General features: G+C 32.1%; 1 long non-coding RNA gene across 2 annotated transcripts in view; it reads left to right on the top strand.

The window, feature by feature from the left end:
- Positions 1–12459, top strand: part of LOC146999492 (uncharacterized) — a 251924-nt gene that overhangs the window by 239193 nt on the left and 272 nt on the right. The window lies entirely within an intron of this gene.

Raw genomic sequence — 12459 nt, 5'->3', positions numbered from 1 at the left:
CCTTTGGTTCTGAAGTCAATGAAAGTCCGGCGAAGTTGTCATTTTAGTTTTCTTTGTTGTTCGTTGGAAAGTCATTTTCTAAAATGGAAAGTAAATAGAAACTCCACATTTTCAATCGAATACCTAGGAATCAAAGATTAAAAAAATGAAACTTTTAGGTAGAGGTATTGTTTTGCTTTTATTTTTAATGCTCGCTTGTTCTTTTCAAACCTCTGGTGTGGGGAAGTTTTACCTTAAAGTGAAATGCATTAAAAATAAGAAGTTTTAAAAGATTAAGTAGCAGTGTATGAAGTAAATAAACATAACTCAGCAAATAATTTGATCAAAGAATATAAAACGAAATACTCCACGTTTCTTACAGTAAATACGACTAGTGATTATTTCAGTGCTGAGAATTCTTCTGGTTAAATTTTATTCTCAAAACGACACAAAGCCCACATACTTGAAAGGTATAAGTTGCTATTGAAGTTGCCCTAACTTTCGTAAGAAAGGTACGGATGAATTTTTTCTTCTAATTTAAATTTGCTTACGCCCAAATATGCTAAACGCTCTGTATTGTAATGGTACTTTACTGGTTTCTCATACGAGAGCAAATAATATTTCCTCCAGCGTCATAAGTTTCCAAGTACCAATTTATTTTATTTTAGAGTGACTTTGCATTGTTACAGTCTTCCGTCTTAGAACATGTTCGTTGTCTAATGCTTATTTTCTTACTGTAGTTAATAATTGTTTCGCATTCATAAGTTAATAATATAGTTATTGTATACACTCAGAGTTTAACACCAAGATTACTTCTGTTGCATCCCTATTTGCCTAGATCTAATATTTTAAAAATTATTGATGTAATTTTTCCATCGCTTTGTTTCTTTGTGATCTGGTTTTCAAATAGAAAGGCACCAAAGAATTTGTTATTTTGTAAATCATTTAGCAAAGAATTTTTACAAAGTTTAATTTTAATTAGCAAAGTACAATTGGTGTTAATAAGTATCCAAGTCATGCTGGTTGACAGTGAAGAGTAAAGAATAAATAAATTGATTTTTCAGTGCTTAATTGATTATTATTTTTTTCACAACAATCGCAAATCATCTGCATTGTATTATTCTCTTTTTTAAAGTCACATTTTGCTTCAAATAAACAAACATAAGCAAAGAACATCTTCCTCCGAAATTGCTTTTGATTTTACAAAAAAATTGAGTGAAATCATTTATGTAAAACTTGTAACATTTACTAAAAAGTTAATAAATGCTGCAACTGCTGAAATTTATATAAAGTTTTATACATTTATATAAAGTTGTCAATAGAGTTATCAGCATCTACTGGGATAGCTTTAGTATTGCTAACAGCAGTACTTAATGTAAATTAATTCATTAGTGAGTGCAAAATGCACATTACATTGAAGTATGCGAAGAATTAGAAAAATTAAATAAATAATTTTTAATTAAAAGTTTAAAAGTACATAACACATTATAGATGAGAGAATCATGAGAATTTTACGCACACTTATGAATTAATGTACACTAAGTGCTGCGATTAGAAATACAAAGCTATAACAGTAGATGTTGATAACTCTATTGACAATTTTATATACATGATCTTTCAGCAATTTCAGTATTTATCAGCTTTTTTCCTTGGTTTATTGTAAGAAAATCATTTTTAAATGCGTGTTTAAAATTTTCGTACATGAATTAAACTTATTAAATATTCATTTAAAAAATTATTAACTCATTTGAGGTTTGAAATAAATTGTATAGTGGCTTTGTGATTATAACTGAACCATGATTATTATTTTCTCTATTCATTTAAATCACATATTATTCTACTTACATAATTATAAATTATACGCCTTCTAAAATGTTCAATAGAAGTAACTTGAAAAATATTCTTTTTCTTATTTTGAAAATTCTGCCTCCACATCCAGCTCAATGAAGACCCCAAAATTAGCTTCCTTAAATTCATTAGTGTAACTTGTTAAGTTAATTATCCCTTAGATTGTTCTTAATGCAATTTATTAAAACATATTATAACTGCATGCCACTAAGCATTCTTCTAGAAACAGTAACACTTAGTCTAGGACACTGCAAATGAGAGCTACTAATTTTAGCCTGGCTATGAAGTAGTAGTAAAATGCCATATCTTGATTTTTCTTCTTCTAAAGATAACCAGTTACAGCCCATATATGAGCATTTATTATGCCTGCTATCCTAAAAACCAATATTCGATTATCCAATGTGAGAAGCATAAAAGGATAATCGAAATGTTTAAATAGGATTAATAAATTCATAGCCCTGAATTTCGGATTATTCTTGTATCATTCGAAAGCAATTTATAATAATCTTATGGGACTGAAATTTTAGGAGCAGTTCTTGACGCTTTGGAATACACATAAGATTTTCATATAGTAAGTTTCATTTCTAAAGTCTGAATGATTTGCTAGAAGCATCCTTATCTGTAAAACGATAAAATAATACAGAAATTTCTTCTTTATGGCATCAACAGAACCAAGATGACATTTGCGGATGAAAAGGTAATAGAATCGTGTCTTTTTCAAACTATTTCTGATACTCAGAAATTTTAGAATGTATGTAAATAAACACGAAAAATATGGCTTGATCCTTGAGATTTCATGGTAGAGCGAAGAATGACGAAAATTCGCATCTACCGTTGCCAAGACAAGATGATCGCATTTGTTCAAATCATTTACAATGGTCAGATTTCCAAAAATGAATGGAATAAAAATTTTGAAGAGTGGACGTAGAAAAGTTGAAAGGATTATTTATCAAAAAATGATATTCCGGACAGAGCGATTACGAAACAATCAGCAACAGAACAGGAGAATACAGATTAAAAAGGAAGAGATTTGCGATTGAGCAATGAAGTTATGTTGAGAATGATGTTATGAACAACGTTGACAAACTAATAGCTATATGTGTATATGACGCAACAGACTGAATTTGAAATTAATAATATCATAGGTTTAGGAAGTGTTTGCTGCAGTGTCCGAAAGAATGCTAACATGAAGAAAACGTGTATATAGTAGATGCAGTGGTCTGCACGCTGGGCGCTTATCGCAGAGGTCCGTGGTTTGATTCCCGGCGAAGGCGTTGCTCTTTTTTCATATCTCCTGCTTCAAAAAAACCTAATGTCTCTACAATGTATCTACTTTTAGTCTAAGTAGGAAGACTATAAATAGTTTTATTTTAACTAAATTTAATTAAATTCTGTTGCTCCCTAGTGATTAGTGAATAAGACATCTGACCTCTGGTAGTTAGACCCAGGTTAAAATCCTGTATTTTCATACTTTTGTCAACTTGTAACATGAATACAAGTTTCCCTCAAAACATTCTTCATTGAATAATTCTTCTACTTATGAAGCTCTTCTGAATATAACATCCTTCGTCATATCGTTCTGTCTTTTCAGAAGTATATTACGTTTTCCTCTCACAATTACAAATCATATGCGATGTTTTGCTGAGAATATTGTTTCCTGTCATAATGTTTGACTGATTTTTCTGTCGATATCTCAAATAATTTTTCAGCTGAGGCTACGAATGCACCAACGAGCAGATGCCATTCATTAAACCTTCTGAAACGATCCCTTTTTGCAATTTAAAAATATTTTTGGTTAAGCCAAGATTTTGGTATTCCACATATACTTATATATGCATTAGAAAGATACGGAAGCTCAGTAGAAATATATGTACCACTTAAGAAAGATCGTCAATTTGTTCTGATTCCAATCGTCATGTAAAGTTTCAGCTTTTCTACAGTTCAAATCCCTTATTACTTCCCTTAATAATAATTTAATATACTACCTTACATCGAATAATTCTTACTGCTACTTATTACCTACATTCCCTTTGCATTACCTGGAGAAAAATCGTCCCGGATATTCACATGATAAGAACGATTATGTACAACTAAGACTCTAAATGCCTCAGACCACTATGAATGGCCTATTTCTTACCAAAGACTTCATTGAAATTATTTTCTGGTTAAGTAAAATGATAACCAAATTCTTTTTTTCGGTGTTGCTTTACATGTGTTATTTCAAATGAGCGATTCGAATGGAATATGCTTTGATTACAGCATGAGCTGTCACTTCTTTAAAACTTTGCTGCCTAGTTTAATAATGAAAGTTCCTTCACTTTGTATATTAAATACCATAACTTGCAAAATGTACAAAAATATGTCGCTTAGTTAATAATTAATCTTTACTTAATGTAAAGTTGTTTCTGTGTTTCATCATGATATTTTTAATATCTGAACTAAATACTATATGCATGCTGAATTGCTTTTAGCATTTTCACAAGTATTATTATTTTCAAACTACAGAACTCGGATTAAAACTAGCTTTTTAAGTTATTAATCATACCAATAATTAAAACAGTTTGATTTAGTAAACTTCAAAAGTATATATCATAAATTTAGACAAATTAATTGTTAAATAACAAATTAAAAAGTCGCAGCTGTCTAAATGCCTAATTTGTTATGCACATAGACTAATTAAAACTTAAGCCCTTTTATATAACTAGCACGCAGGTTTGTTTGCAGCAAGTTTAATAACGAAAATATTTGAAAAACGTCTTCTGATAGCGGAATCATCAGTGGTTTCGGTATTGCCTTTAGCATACTATGAATTCAAGTCTTTATATGAACGGATGTTTACAATAAAGCAAAGTATTTACGTGTATAATAATTTGAATAAAACGGTTCTTATGATTTGCAAAGAAAGCTTCTGTTTAATAGACATTAATATTTCATTCACTGATTTATTCATTCATTTATTTTTCCTTCATTTCATTCCTTTCCTTCATGAAGGAAAATTTACTGTTGTTTTTGTGCTTATCCCAACGATTAAGTGAGCAGCTTCAAATGATATCACAAGCAAATTTATGAGGAATTCAAACTTTAAGTCGTTGGTCTGAAGTCTGAATTACCAGTGATGACAAAATGACATTATGTCCCAATTTTGATTAGGAGTACCTTACCAGATAGAATGCAAGTTTTCATAGCCTTCCTCTTCTTCTTTCACCAATACGTCCAGCCACCTCCTTTGTCTCGACATATTTTAAATTCCCTCAAACATACATTGTGCTTTAATTAAGGCATTTTATGAATCCCATAATATAATATTATTCAAAATGATTGTCTCGATTTCATAATATTAACTGTTATGTCTATTATTAGTATTACTAACTATAATGTCATGATGTTAACTGTTCCGATTTCATACGATTAACTAATTATACGTATACCTAAATACCTAAATGAGATTTAAAATGTTCTTGAAAGCTGCTGTCACTATCGCCTGTGAAATCATTTTTTTTATTTTTTGAGAATATGGTAGCTGCATATCAAAACATATTACGTATGGTGTAGTTTCACAGATTTCAATTGGCAATTGTTGCTCAGTATTAGTTTGAGGAATGGTAAATAATTGTCAGGTAGAGTGTTCTTACGTATGATAATTATCGGTAAGAACATTCGTAAATGCCTTCAGCAATTCCTGCAACAAATTTCTTGATCTTCAGTGTTAGATTTGTCACACAGCACATCCCAGCTGACTACTTAGTTTATCAAAACTTAAAATATGAAAATTTTGCTTTCCTTGAGTGCAAATTAACGATATGCGCTCGGTACCATCTTTGTTCCCCAGCTAACATGGTCTCAAAACCTGCACTGTTTGGATAGCTTTCCTTTAATTTTATGTATCACATATCAGTCTGTTCTTGCAGATTTCATAAGGAGACCCATATGAGTGGATGATTCAGGAAAAAACTTTTCGTTAATGCATTTAAAGTATTTTATCCCTCCTTTGCGCATGCTTTCGGGGTGCAACTGCATACTCAACGCGAGGTCTGTAGTTCGAATCCCGGCAAAGGTAGAGCACATTTTTCACGTCTCCAGCGTAAAAAAAAATCTAATGACATTGCAGCTGCAACCGGGCTAAAATGGGATGGACAATCATTCGTCACCACCAGCATTTGCTGATTCGATCCCCTCATCCCAGTCACCCTTTAAAAGGTGAAGTATATAAGTCATTTTCTTCCTTCTTTCCGCATGCCTATGTGGTGTAACTGAAAGCACGTTGATGCATATTCGGAAGATTCAAATTTAAATTAAATATTTACATTAAATATTTCAGATTATTTTTTTAAAAAACAGAGAAGCTCGCATTCTGAACAGTGGCATTGATTTAGCAAATAGACGCTGCGGAAAACGAAAAATTGACAAATCTCAGAGTACAAATTGAAAAAAATACACTCCTAAAAGTAAAAAAAAAGTCGAAATTTCCTGGTCTGCTGTCTCACGTTTAGAACTTAATGTCTCGATTCACACAAAAATACAATAAATTTAATAGGAATTTTATTCTTTAGGAGACTCTCATTCAAGAAAATTTCGCAGAGTTATGTGCTTCTCAGCCTATACAATTTATACCGTGCAGTTGTAAATTAGTCCTGAAAATCTTCCATTTACAAGAATTTGCGATGCAGAGTAGTCGAGCAATATGGGCTCAGTCCCTCATTCAAGGCACTGGTCAACAACAAACCTTCTATTTCATCTGCCATAATTGGTTGGCTGAAGCGAAGGAAATTGTAAAATCTGATTCGCCAGCCTTCACCATTACGATACACAAAGAAGGAAAAAAAGAAAGGATGGAACGAAGAAAATTCAGCGCCTTCTCTGTCCGCGCTTTTGCAAAAGAAGAGGGGGAAACAAATTGAAATGTCCATGTGCGCTGGCCACTGAAGAGAACTCCAATAATAATAATACAAAAAAGTCCGTATGGGATGAAGGAGAAATTGTAGATGTAGAACTATGGATGGGCTTTCCTCAGAGTCTGATTGGTTTGGAAGAGAATATTTTTACGTTAGCCTGGAGTAAAGGCGCATAACGTAGGACTTGAAGATGGATATTTTTTTTCATTTATTTTAAGGGGAAAAGGAAGAAGATTTGAAATTGCACGCTTTGAAAAGTACGCATAACTATCGATTTATTGATTTAAATGGCCAAAATCATGAAAACCTTCCCAATACACAGAGGTGATATCCATAGATCTTAAAAATACATTCTAATTATTAAAGCAAAATAAATTAGAAAAAGCAACTAAAATGGTATTTGGCATAAATACAAAAATGCATTTAAATTTTTAGCTGCCTCTTCCATTAAGCATTATTTCATATTAAAAATTCTATATTCTTTTATTTATTTTACAAAATCTTTCAAAAGATAATTTACTTAACTCGCTGCTTCACGTGTATACCATTTGTAAAGTTAAAAACGCTTAATTTAATCCATTATGTCGAGGCATATCCAATGGTTTTGAATCAGTGCTATGGACAGGGCTATAAACCAGGATGAATTCTTCTTAGGGGGATTGATTTCATAGTTTTAGGGGAAATATCGGCAGAATGACTGCCTCCTGCTGTACTGTTAAAAAATTATCTAAATAAAGATGCGTTGTAGAATCATTAGGTTACTTTGAAGGAAGAGATGTGAAAAATGCGCAATGTCTTCACCGGCACTCGAACCTTGAACCTCTCGATAACGCGTCGAGTATGCTTCCAATTATATCACAAAGTATGAGGAAAGGAGAAAGAAAATACCTTCTCTACATCCTCTTTTAAGGGCAGACTTGGTATTAGGGGCCCCAGTCGCCAGATCCCAGTGGTGACGAATTATAGCACATCAAAGTTTATTTCGGGCGCCACTTGTAGAGTCATTAGAGTTTTTTTTAAAGCAGGAATAGTTAAAAATGTGCAGTGTCCTCGCTGGGACTCGAATCTTAGACTTCTGGAATACGCGACGAGTATACTTCCTATTACACCACGCAGGCATGCGGAAAGATGGGAGAAAGGTACAAGCATGCTTATATATTTACATGTATACTTATAGCACGTCTATTTTTCAAGTTTGGGAGAAGGAGGGGGACTGATCTTCTAGCAATGGTGAAAGGGGTTCTTGGAGCAGAAAAAGTTGAGAACATTTGCTACAGACCCTGATTCTGAAAATGTTAAAGAAACTGACGAAGTCGAGCCACATACTAAGTTTTCTTGTTTTTATATTTCGGTTGTAAACATTTTTAAAAACCTAAAACTGTGGAGAAATTTTACTTAAGATTCCTTCTGAAGTTTCAAAGATGAATTGTATGCAAAAATTAGCAGGAATTTGAACTACGGGAATTTGAACATGTCTTACTGGACGAAAAGTAGGAAAAGAAATTAAACTTATTAACGCAAACCTGAAATATATATCGTTGTATTAATATCACTGAAGTATGTATTATTGTGTCCTGAAGTATGTATCATTGTGTTAGTTTTATTTAGATTAAATGTCTATACATAATAGAAAGATAGAAATTTATATTAAATATTTTAAGAAAGATTCTAATTTTAGCAAATGCGAAACTTTTAAAAATAGAGAATTTACTAATAATTCTGTGAAACATTTTAAGATTTTTTAATAAATAAACTATGCAACCAATACGAATTTTTTATATTTAAATAAAAGTATACTTAATAACTTATTATTACTTATTTCACAGAAATGCAATGTTTTAACTTTTTTTTTGACACCGTAAACTATAAAATCATCGTTTCATCCCACTGTTGTGCCGTCATATTACGATTGACAAAACACACAATATCGTTGATACAGTTAAGCAGATTTTGAACATCATTATTGTTTTCATGTAACTATGACATCAACCATCTTTCTAATAAATCCAAGTAAATCTCCCAAGTGAGGCTCAATATCTGCATCATCAATAATTGCGTTTATGTAGAGTATAAAAAAAGTTAATGAGTTTACATCGGTTTCAGTGTAATAAAATTTGGTACACGCTGGGTGATTTGCTAGAAGTTTTTAAAATGTTTTACAGAACTAGGAAAAAACCTTATTTTTTCTCTTTTTGTTGTTGTTTTTATTGCTGAATATAAAATAAATCTTAGCTAAGTGCCAATAAATCTTAAATTGCAAAACCATTTCGAAATAGTTTAAAGCCTAAATACGAAATATCTAAAAACTAAAAATCTCCCTACTGAAAATGTATATTTTTTGTCATTATTTCTTTAGAATATTTGATTTGCATTTTTAGGTATTTGATACAAAACACGAATGCAAGTAACAGTTTTTACTTATTACAAAGCTCGAATTCAAATAGCAAGTTGCACTTATTTTCCTTTAATAGAATAAAAACCTAAGCATTTTATTCTTGTAGATATCTGACGAAATTGTGTAAATGGTTTATGTCTTAAAGCTATAAGTGTCGATATCGAATTTCTTTGTGTAGAATCTTTGGTTATAAGGCGGGATTCGAAACAACATTCATAGAGAAAATGTCCGAAGCCTAGCAACATGGCAGTGTGAGATACCTATGGGATCAGTCTAGCAATCTGTATTCCGATACAGTTCGCCTGAGGCTTTTCTATATTTCTAGATTCTTGATAGTATCTCTTTTTTAGAAGGATATATATGCCACAATTCTGAAGGAGTCAGTGGTGGCTATGCAGATTAAAGGCTACGCCCGGGCAAGATCTTGGTCTCAGATTTGCATTTTGAAATGGGCCTTTCGCTAGAAAGTCACAGAGTTAAAGATAAAAAAATGCCGATTTCAAATATGCTACACGAGTAGAATATCTATTGAGTGAATGTGAAAAACTTTACTTTTATTTCGGCGGCTTCGTTTTATTTTCAAACACAGAGAATCTTTTTATCTTATATTCGATGTGGGCGGGATTTTTGCTGGAGTTATCATAAAACTGCAAGCGAAAATTTCTTTCAAGACCTCTACGTACGATTCTCAAAGCAGCATACTCTTAATATTTAGCATAAATTTGTCTAAAATTTTCACTTGACAACTTTCTGCAAAAATTTTAGACAAATTTTATTTAATGTTTCTCAAAATCAATATTTATATTCTACAAAACCTTAAAGGCTTTTACTCAGGAAGACGAATTCGAGAATCTACTTCTGGTGGAATATTCTTCAATCATGTTACAAGAAAAGTATACTGAAGTATATCTCGATTTTATATTCAATTTCAATGTGTCATATTTATTCTGACATTCTCTCCTTTATCAAAAATGTATGCGGCCGATAAAATCAAAACAGGAAAATCAAAACAAACTGATCTTACCCTCACGCCCACCTAGTAACCCTTTTTTTTTCAATTTAGCTTTATTATTAAATATAATTTTCTTTGCACTTACGCCATATGCAATTTAACATCAAAATTACAAAAATTTCTAAAAGCGGCATAGAAGTATTCCTTTAGATTTCCGATTCAGCGTTAAATGTTGACGTACATTTATTTGCTTTTTTCAGTTTTTTATCAGTTCATCATATCAATATACAGTTTTCCTGCCGCCCAACCGATATAGTGGTTAGCGTCGCTGACTTCCGTACCGAAGGGCCAGAGTTCGAATCCCGGAGAAGGCAGGGATGCTTATAAATGTATAATACCATGTGGCGTGGGGGCACTCTAAATATGCGACGAGCCGAAAGTCCTCTCGAAAGGTTGTAGTAGGGGAAGAAGGGTAGGAGACCCTCGAACCCGTCCCCCTCCGGGTTCCTCTCCATCAAAAATTAGGCAGAACTGAGGTAAATCGGACTGTCACTGGTCGAGCCGAGGTGATCAAGGCTGTCGCAAATAGATTTAACAAAATTAAAAGAAACCTTTTATTTATTGTCTAAACTGACAAAAATCGAAAATAATAATAGTAATTTTGCTTACGTGCGAGCTGAATCTGAGCTTTTTCTTTACCTATTTACTTAACCTGTGAGCTGAAACTAGCACTTAACTTTTTGATCTTTTATTATTCTGAAAGTAAACAAAGAAATTATTTTTGTTTGCATAATAGGAAATATTAAACTTAGCCATTAAATTTATTGATCTAAAATATTAAAATTAAAAATATCAAAAAATACCTGAAATGATTCAGATTTTAAAGTAGCACTAGAGGTTTAAAATAGCACTAGAGGACATTAGAGAAAAGTATAACTATACTAATTCTGTTAGGGTTTCGATAACACAGCGTATGCATGTATATGATCGTCTTTTGGTTTGAAAAGTGACACATACAAAAGTGTGGATCGAGAGTAAAAAATCTTATGATGCTAAAATTGTAAATATTAAATATTTATTTTTACTTTAATATGTTTAAAGATATTTAGATATAGATATAAATGTTGTCAAGTGGTATTAAAGAAGAGCAAGGAGTCGTATCAGACAAATTTTGTCATTTATCAATTAGACAATTTAATCGCATTAAAAAATCTCTAAGCTGCTAATAAATAGTATAAATATCTCCCTTCTTTAGGATTTAGATATTTTCATATTTTTCAAGAGAACTATCAACTTTGTCTGGTGATCAGTAATACTACATCTTGTCTACGTTAATTAAATAAAAAAATATTGATGATAAAAAAGTTAATAACAAACTTGATCCCACTTTCCTTGCAGAGAACATCAAATAGTCCGCTGCCCAACCGGTATAGTGGTTAGCGTCCCTGACTGCCGTGCCGAAGGGAACGGGATGAAATCCCGTAGAAGGCATGGATGTTTGTAAATGTATAGTGTTCGTACAGCATGGGGGCACTCTGAATATGCGGCGAGCCGAAAGTCATCACGAGAGGTTGATAGTAGGGGAAGAGGGGGGAATCCGGCGCGGAACTGAGCTAAATCGCACTGTCGCCTCTAAGGTGCTCAAGGCTGTTGCCAACGACAGGCATATCTTGCACTCCTTACCACGAGGAATTTCGTTGGGTTGGTTAGGCTGCCTTGAGCTGACTATAGGTCAGACAAGTCAGCATTAGTCAACAACAAAGGACAGTCCAGTTAACTGGATTTTATCTATGTTTAAACACTTTTACAAATACTTGCGTTTCCAAGTTTAACGGGACACAGAAATTCAGAAATATTTCCCGACGATTTTTGGAGTAGATTATGGTCAGAAAGTGAAGAATGAAATCTTACATAAGATATGAGCGAATTTTAAGCTTTGCAGAAAGATATACATTAAGAAATTTTTCAAAATTAAATTGAATTCGTCAGGTAATCAGTATTATTAATTCAAACTTTCGATTATATTTGCAGTTTAAGAATAGAAATTCAAATACATATGACTATTATAAATGGGATTAGTTTATTACCGTACCCGTTTACAAAAGACTTGTGAACGTGAAAAACTGACTCCCTAAATAAAATGAATTACTGATCTTACACTTGCATGATGTCTGGCAATCAGAAAAAGCACGAATAAATTAGTGATACACCCTTAATATATCATATAAAATTTATAAAGATTTGAAAAAATGAGAATATTTTTTTAGATTTATTATAAAACTAACAATACAACAAAATCGTAAAATAAATTTTCCAGAGTATTAACGTGTATAATAAACGTTAATGATAAAATTTATAATGAAATCTAAGCATTAATTGTAACTGAAGAAGTA

The sequence above is a fragment of the Stegodyphus dumicola genome, chromosome 1 (assembly GCF_044657685.1).
Source record: "Stegodyphus dumicola isolate Sdum_Otavi_A_Nest chromosome 1, ASM4465768v1".
Taxonomy (NCBI): domain Eukaryota; kingdom Metazoa; phylum Arthropoda; class Arachnida; order Araneae; family Eresidae; genus Stegodyphus; species Stegodyphus dumicola.
This window is presented reverse-complemented; position numbering and strand designations above follow the sequence as displayed.